Source organism: Anastrepha ludens, chromosome 6 (genome assembly GCF_028408465.1).
Source record: "Anastrepha ludens isolate Willacy chromosome 6, idAnaLude1.1, whole genome shotgun sequence".
In the NCBI taxonomy this organism is placed as follows: Eukaryota; Metazoa; Arthropoda; class Insecta; order Diptera; family Tephritidae; genus Anastrepha; species Anastrepha ludens.
This window is the reverse complement of record NC_071502.1, coordinates 46,660,134-46,669,519: the sequence shown is the minus strand read 5'-3', so window position 1 is coordinate 46,669,519 and position 9,386 is coordinate 46,660,134.

Genomic DNA, 9,386 nt, shown 5'->3' with positions numbered 1-9,386 from the left:
TTTGCCGCCGTCCACTGCTAATGCAGAGTGCTTGCTCATCGACTGGGGCAACACCTTCACAGCGGTAGTCAGGGCATTGCGGAGGGGCAATCGGTTAATTATGGAAACGGCACCACTTGGATCTTTTGAAGACGTGAATGAATACATACACATACATACATATGTATAATTATAATAGCATATATCATACATATGTAGATACATATGTTGAGTGTTGCATATATACGTATGCGCAAATGTATATGTTTATGCATATATGTAAGTACATACACAAATGTAGGTAAAAAGACCTGTATGCTTTTAAAATTTGTTGCTTTCATTTTCAAAATATTGTTATTGTTTTCAGTTTTCCGTTGCCATGAGAAACAATTCATTATGCTTTTAAGAGAGACCCTGCAGGAAATATGCGTATAACAAGTTGCAAATATGGGATGTGTTATTGGGTTGTCTAAAAAGTTCGATAACAAGTTACCATTGTAAAGCTTTAAACTCGAACATATTTTGTAATATTCTTTTGCTAAAATTGGGAGGGGTTAGACAAAATAGATTCAAATAAAAAAAATAAAAATTATAAAAAAAAAACAATTAGGCATGAGTGAGAATCTGGAAGTATTTTATATAATTATTCCTTTCGCAGTAATCTTATTGTATGTACGACAAACTAGCAGCAAAATCGTTTGCTCATTTCGTGCTGAAAATTTTCATATAAATCTAAAGATAAAGCTCGTTCTGGTCGACCAATCATTGAAAACGTTAATGAGATTATGTAAAAGATTTATAAAGACAGACATACAAGTAACCCCGAAAAACATCGCTAAATTGGAACCATTTGGAAAATATCGATAATTTAAAAGTGGAAACTTCAATTGGCCAAACCTCCATCTGCGGGACGCTGCTGAAAGGGAACGACGTGGAGCCATCTATAAAACAAATCTTAACTGTTGATAAAAAGTGATCATTTACGAGAAAAGCTTACAAAAGATATTGTAGGTATGTATGTAGATTAAGCAAGCTGAAGTTATTCAAAAATTCAACACGCATCAGCCGCTGGCAAAAAATGTCAATTCGACTCAGCATCAAAAATTTCAAATTAAATCCATAAAAAACGGAAAAGTTAGAGAAATCTATATATTTATAGAAAAGCAATCAAAATAATAAAAAATATTATTAATGGCAGTTACACTCTTCGTTGGGTGTTCGGCTGAATTCCTCTTCCTATTTGTGCTTTATGCGTCTTGATATTTTTCCAGCAATGGAGGGGCCTACAGACTTATGTCGCCTCCGAGCGGCGGATGGTTCTTATGAGGAGCTTTTTCATGACAGATGACACTCGGAGGTTAGCTATTGTCTGCCGCTATCAGAAAATATTTTTGTATTATTTAGTATCTCATTCCCGAAGTTTCGGCGACTAATCAAAATAAATTAAAAAATAAATGCAATATAATGAAAAGTATTCATTGCGCTTCACGTTTTTGTGATCAAATAGACTGATGCGTTTAATTAAAGAACTTAAAAAAATATTTTAGCTTTGCTAAAATTTGGCATCGAAATTCGTAGACTACGTGATGTGATGTGAACTGGCATGACGTTATATGAAGAGTTGTTGCTGGTATGTAAAATTTCGTTAAGTGGTGCGATGTGATGTATGATAATTTTGTATGATGAGATGATGTGATGTATGATGTGATGCATGATGTGATGAGTGATGTGATGTGAGATGTGATGTGTGATGTGACATTACATCATACTTATGATGGCATCGATTGCAAAAGTTACTGCCTGTGTACAAAATTAATAGTGATATCTACTAGGAGCATTTCATTTGAAGAAAATATATATATGTATATATGTATATGTATATTTTGACTTAGCGAGCGTAAAATTTAAAGCCACTTTTTTAATATTTTACACATTTTGGTGGTACTCTTCCAGTAAACGAGCGATATGATGCCATGGGATGGCACGATGTGATGTGATGTAATTGCACGTCGTAATTAAGTGTAATAGGATTGACAAATTTGAGACTAAAAGTTCTCCAATCAAAACGCCGTCAACTTAACACTGAAGTTTTATTGCAGTCCGTTCTATGTACATATGTCAGATTTTTTAGGAAAAATCAAAAATTATCGAGTCCGTGTATCATAAAATGCGTTTTTCTAGCGGCGCAAGAAACGCGTTAATGTTTTTACATATATGTTTGTCATATAAAAATAATGTCCCGTACTCGTTATATTATACCATATACATATTTATATCATAGTTCTTAGATCAAGTAAGGTAGGTAAACATCTTATCTTCCCCCGCCAAAAGTCAGCTTTTCAGCGTAATGTTGCAGATATTATGGAGGTGGCCAATTGGCTTTCCATAAGTGTGTTTCTTGGGTGAAAATAAAAATGAATCGGGCTGCTATGACCGGTTAGCTGTGACGAAATCACTTCCTAAATAGAAGTTGTCTAGACGACGAGTGATGTGTCATTCACATATACATTGACACCTCAATTTGATGTTAACTTACTTATTCATTTATTGAATTTTACTCTACTGTACAGAGCTAATACCTTTTATAGCTATGTATTTCCTAGGCGTGACGATTCTTTGATAGAATCATTTTGCATATAAGTGTGAAATGTGTGAAATATATGTGTGAAATCGAAATATTATATAATAATGAAAGATTGTATGTTTGTGAGCTTGTGAGTTTGGATATTTGTGGCTCAACCACGCGAAAACGACTGAACGGATATGCAAATATTTTTACACACATATAGTTTATGAACTCGGTAGAGAAAAAGGCTACTTTTTTAGGAAATGCGACCCATTAAAAAGTTTAATAAAAGTTAATTATTAAGTTTAATCTAAAATTGTAGTACAGGTGGCAAATGAAAAAATATTTAAAGAGTTTAAGTTTAAACGCATTTTTGAAGAAGGTTTCAAATGTTTGAAAAATGAAATTCAAATAAAAATAATAAAGTAAACAAAATATAGCAAAATGAGCGTCAAATTTTTATTTTAATAGTTTCGAATTTATTTTTGAAAAGTGCTGCCACTTGTTTAAAAAATTAAATTCTAGTAAAAATAACAAAATAAACAAAATATAGCAAAATGAGCTTAAAATTTTTATTTTAATAGTTTCGAATTTATTTTTGAAAAGTGTTGCCACTTGTTTAAAAAATTAAATTCTAGTAAAAATAACAAAATAAACAAAATATAGCAAAATGAGCTTAAAATTTTTATTTAAATAATTTCGATTTTTTTTTTTTAAAGTGTTTGAAAAATGAATTCAAGTTTCTTATTTTTGAAGACCTGCTAAAAAAAATTAAAAATAAAATGAATCAATAAACTAAATAATTAAAATGAATCAGTATAGTTGTCAAATGAAAGATGGAAGTATTTAAGAACGCCACTTGTTTGAAGGGTTTGTTAATTTAATCAATAATAAAACTGAAATACTATATGGGTGTCAAGCACAACTTTTTGTTTGAATATATTTTTGAATAATGTTTGTTTTAATGTAAACTTAAGACTTTCCTATCATTCAGAACTAATTTACATAAGCCGTCATCTGAGGCTAAAAAAATGTTGAGGTTAAGCAAAATTTTATATTTTTCATTTTGTTTGCTTGGCTTATTTTCACATTTGCAAACAATGTATTTCAACAAAACTTCTTTTTTGTTTTATTACGCCTGTCCATTTATAATTGTTTTAAATTTTAAATTTGTTGTGTACGTATTAATAAACTCAACGCGGACTTGGAAAACAATAACAAGTGGGTCTGCAAAAATGAGTTTAATTTATAAATAATGCAAATTAAAAAAAGTTTTCCCTCATGAACTCAAGGATTGAAAAAATATACAAAAACACAGGGGCTTTGTAAGTTTTAGAGTAAAAAGCATACAGGCGGATAATCATACATACATATGTACGTATATATATGGCGATATCAACTTACCTACGAGAAATTTCTGTGGTTCCTGCATCCAAAGTAATTGGAGAATTTTTCCCAGTAATTCAAGAAAACTGTAAATATTATAAAAATAGCATAATATAGGGCCTTTCAAGCTCAAGCTTATTCTTTAACTTCAATAAAACGCATATTTTGAATAAAAATTCACTTGAATTGCTTCTTTTGGAAATCCGTTGACGGTAGGCACATTTACAGCAGCATTTTCGTTCAAAAAAATAGCGCGATCACACCACTATCACACAGTTAGAGATCATTCGATACCATCTTGATATCGCAACTTTTACTTGTTTCTGGTAATGGAAAAAAGTATCGGGTATTGACCAGATATCGGTTAAACTATCGAACAAACATTTTTAATTATAAAAGCCACACAATTTTTTTTATTTTTATTATTGAACGGAAAAATATATATTTATGCTTTATTTGAATTTCAGAAAAGGAAATGCATAGAAATTAACATTTTTATATTTAGCATAACAAATTAAGCACAAAAATCGTACCCGATAACTGCAATACAAAAAAGCAATTTCTCTAAATATTTGCCTGACAGGCGGTTCGTTTTCTGTGTAATTATATGATACTGCTTTCGAAGAAAATATTTTTCAAGAGGAAGAACATTTTAGCCCTTTATTACAAATTATACACGCTGAAAGTTTGTTGGCCTTAATTTTTTTGAAGTTTTTCCAGCAGATGATATTGGGCATTACAGAATTTTAATTGGTCAAAGTGAATTACACGCAGAAGTTACAAAAACAGTAAACACGAATAAGATACAGCAAATTGAGATTTTGATAACCCCCTGACAGGAGGCAATCAATTTATTTTGAATGATAGTTGTAGCATTGCTTTATAGGAAACACTGCAAACAAGCTAAGTCGTAAACTGGAAAGAAGCATCGAGTAAAAAAAACTATTTATATATACATATAATATTATATATATATATATATATATATATTGAAATCTATGGCGGATCTATATATATATATATATATATAATTGGCGCTTACACCTTTTTTGGGTATTCGGCCGAGCTGCTCCTCCTAGTTGTGGTGTGCGTCTTGATGTTGTTCCGCAAATGTAGGGACCTACAGTTTCAAGCCGACTCCAAACGGCAGATATTTTTTACGAGGAGCTTTTTCATGGCGAAAATACAATCGGAAGGGTGCAAGGGCCTGCCGAGGGGCGACCTCTATTAGAAAAAACTATTTCTCTTAATTGATGTTTCATGCTCGAAGTTACGAACCCACACTATCGAATTGTAGGCGGCTACGTCTATGGTGAACACTTTGGCAAAAAAAACTATTTACTTCGAGGATTTACTTGCAAGTTCATATATCGAGACTAACCACAATGCCTATCAATAGTACTAACACAGGCGTGTTTATGTGAAATTTTTTTATTACATTTTTTGTTCCATAAAGTAATATACAGTTTAATGAAATGTTGTTTTCACAGATCCGCCATAGATTTCAATTGGTCGTAGCGGTTCTCTAACGGGCTCGAACTCATTTAATACATTATAGATTTTCTGCTGGCATCCGCCGTCGATCTGTGGCAGTTGCAAAAACATAGCACGGCTAAAAAAGAAGCTCGAACTTGAAAGACCCTTCATGATTAATAAAAACTACTTCGTCAAAAATGTGTATGTGATAAGTGATGCGATAATCAACTCAGATATAATCGCAAGTGTGTGCAAGCGATTGAATATCTGCCGGAAATTCTACAATATGCTTATGGAAATATGTCTGAATTGTGAATAGAAATACGTGTATACATACATATACTAGGAATCAAAACAAAAAATAAGTCATCAAGTCTATCAAAAAAAAAAAAAGTGGCCACATTAAAGCCTAATGAAATTTGCAGTTAAGCAAACGACGTTTTAATGAAATCAATTAAAGACTAGTGCCTTTTCCATGAAAATATGCAAATTAATATATGTACAAATATTTTTAAATGTACATACATACACATGCACTCATACAGTGTATAACATAAATAAGTTTCCACCATCCCACAATAGATATTGGTCAATAATTTTTGAAATGTTACCAAACGTAGCAACTCAGCTTCTCGCGTTCCAAAAGTAAATTTCTAAAGGATATTAGATAAAGCAACTGGTATAAATAAGCATGTCTGGGTAGCCCTGGTAAAAAGCTGCCTAAAATTGCATATGTTTGTAAAATATATTAGTTTATTATACCAGTTTTATGTGGTATAACCATACTCGCTAGCTGCGAATTTTGCTTGATAACTTTGTTGTTGATTTTACATGCAGGTTTTTCGTCAAGTGAGCAGCGCAGAGATAGCGAGCAAAGATGTGGTGAATAGAAGGAGCCTATTATTAGTTTTACTTTTGCAAACTATTTAGTGAATAAATTTTGATATAAAACTCCATTAGTAGCAGTACTCAAAGGGATTCATTATTTCACGTTTCATTATGGATTTCTTAAGTTCGAAAAATTATTAAGAAATATTAAAAAAAAGGCTGTCTTAGATACTAGGATGGGAAAACTTAAGCAATGAGCACTGGAGGAATGTAAAGTTTTTAATTTTAATTAAAAAATTGCACATATTAACAAAAAAAAAACGCAAGCGAAAAAGTCCTGCGGGCGTACAAAAATCATTCATGCATAAGCCCTATAAAACTAACAAACAGGCCACAAAATATGACCAAACGTGTTGTGGTGTGGATATATTTAAAACTGTGGAAAATTCAAATTAATTAATTTCCGCTTCGAAAATTCGAGTCCAATTTCAGGTTGAAGAACATGAAGCCCGCACATCACAAACTATACGCGGAAGGTTGTATGAAGAAAGTAAACATGGGCGGCCCGCAAGGAAGTTTCCATATATTAGAAAACTCTATATGAAAAAACGAATGGAGTTTTACCAAAATCATATTTACACAAAAATTCTAGAACAAAATGTGGTGGGCAGCTGAATATATAATCCGGTTAAAATATTCCTTTGGCAGGGTCTACGTGTGGAGGAGGAAAAGATAATCACTGTCTCATAAATGCACTAAACCCAAATTTAAGGCGGCTGAAATAGATATTGTAGCTTGGAGATGTATTCGCGCAAGTGGGCCAGGAAAATTAGTAATGATAGAAAGAAAATTAAGTGTCAATATTTAGTTAAATCCCCTTAAAAAGGTCGATATACCTAAAAGAAGGAGACTGATTGGTAGCAATTGTGTAGGTACTACAAGAGGATAAAGATCCGATCCACACCGCGAAGAAAGTAACGAAATACTTAGAGGCACAAAATGTAAATATTTTGAAATGACCACTGGAAAGTTTAGATCTATCCTCTATTGAAAACGCTTTGGCAATATTAAAACTGCGCATATCGTAAATAAACACCTCAAAACATCAACGAAATAAAGGAATTCATTCATGCAACTTGGGATAAAGTGACTTCAGATGAATTCAAAAGTTATCAATACGCTAGGGGATCGTTTAGCTAAAATATTGCTCATGTGCACGGACCGTTGTGGCTTTTAAAGTATGTATATGTATGTATATATTTGTTTTAACTATTAATTAAAGGGCGGGATGAAAATCCACAAAATGCCAGAGTACTCCACTTTTTTATATATGTATTATTTATTTACTATCAATTTCCTCATCATAAAACTGTACTCGTCTGCTCCGTTATTACGCGGCGCTCTCCAATGGTTTTCATCGAGCCTGGCGTCAAGGTAAATGCGAAATATTATCGGGAGAGTATTCTGGAGGTTGTTTTGGAGGCGTGGGCAGAGAAACATTTCGGTAGCAGACCATGGACGTTTCAATAGTCTTACAAAGCTCGAGTGAACCAAGATTGGCTAAAAAACAACGTTCCGAACTTCATAACGTCCACACATTGGTTCTCAAATTCACCAGATGCGAATCCGATGGAGTATTCCCTTTGGGCCATTTTAGGCCGAAGTAAAAGATTCACCAGTGTCGAGGCGCTGAAAAATGCCATTGTCCGCGAGTGACTCAAAATACCTGTAAGTCTCATTTGGGCGCTTGCGATTCGTTTCTGGAGCGCCTCAGGGTCATAGTCAAGGCAAAAGGTGGTCACATCGAGCAAAAGTAAATTGAATCTTAATTTTTTGTTATTTTCACTCATTTTTTACTTTGAATTGAATAAAAGTAATTTTCCAAACTAATTTGATGGCCTTTTTAATTAGTTACACTTCGAGTGCCGGACCATGTAAGGTGGTGGCAAAGTGCATGAGGAAGAAGAAGAAGAGGAAACTTCAAAGTCATTTGTTCTGATTGAATTCTATTAACAGGAAAACAAATGCAGTTCTTTAGTATAAACATTTATTTCGAAGTATTGCTTTATTAGAGCCCTATAATCTCAACGAAAAACCTGAATTTGAAATAATATTTATTTGAAAGGAATATTGTTATTTAATGTTTACATCTTTATTTTCAGAAACAAATTGAATTTAAATTGAATCAACCCTTACCTCATTTTACACGATTATAATGAACATATCATCGAGTTTTCTTTGTCTGTTTTAGATCGATTTACACGGTTTTCAGGTTTATTAAATATATCCGCCTATTTTGTATAAACTGTGGGTCTCGTCTTGTACGATTTTTCCAAAAACGTATCTACCGCGTAAATCAGGGAATGGATGTATATTAAAAACGTCGAGTCGTGCAATATACCCAACTGTTGCTTCAGGATTGATGTATGAGATTTAACCACACATTTGGAGATAAATTCAGCTTTGTTACACTTTTGTATTTAATAACATTTTTGTTATTAATTTATGAAAACAAATTTCAATATTTTCATTTATAAAAATATAAACTACTTTGAACTAAAATTTGCTAGATGGAAACTTATTTATGCGATACACTGTATGTACATACGCTATGTGCCAATAATGCCTTATAGCAACAGAGCACAAAATAAAAACGAAATTGAAAGTGAAGCTAATAAATAAAATTCCAAGAGCGCAGCAATAAAGAATCCAACTCAATGATATCAATGCCCACTGTAAACAGATGCATCGATACAGCTGCAGCTGCAGCAAAAAGCATCAATGGCAATGAAGGAAACATACAAAAATAAACAAAAAACAACAATAACAATAAACACATGCATCCAGATGTTAGAAGATGCATGGTCCGCACGCCTTCAATTCACTGTCATTGTACACCCACACATTCATAAGTTGTTGTAGCACAGTCAGTATTCACACGCGGAGAGTTAGTTAGGAGCAGTGAAGAAACGAAAGCTTTATTTAAAAAGCACTCAATTGAGCTTTTTTATTAATGAATCACACTGAGTATGTTTTGCGCATATACTCAGATGCATATGTATGTATGTGTGTATGTATGTTCACCCATTAGCACAAAAAATATGCCATATGTAATTGATGAAGGCCATGAAAAGTCATTAATAAAAGTTGA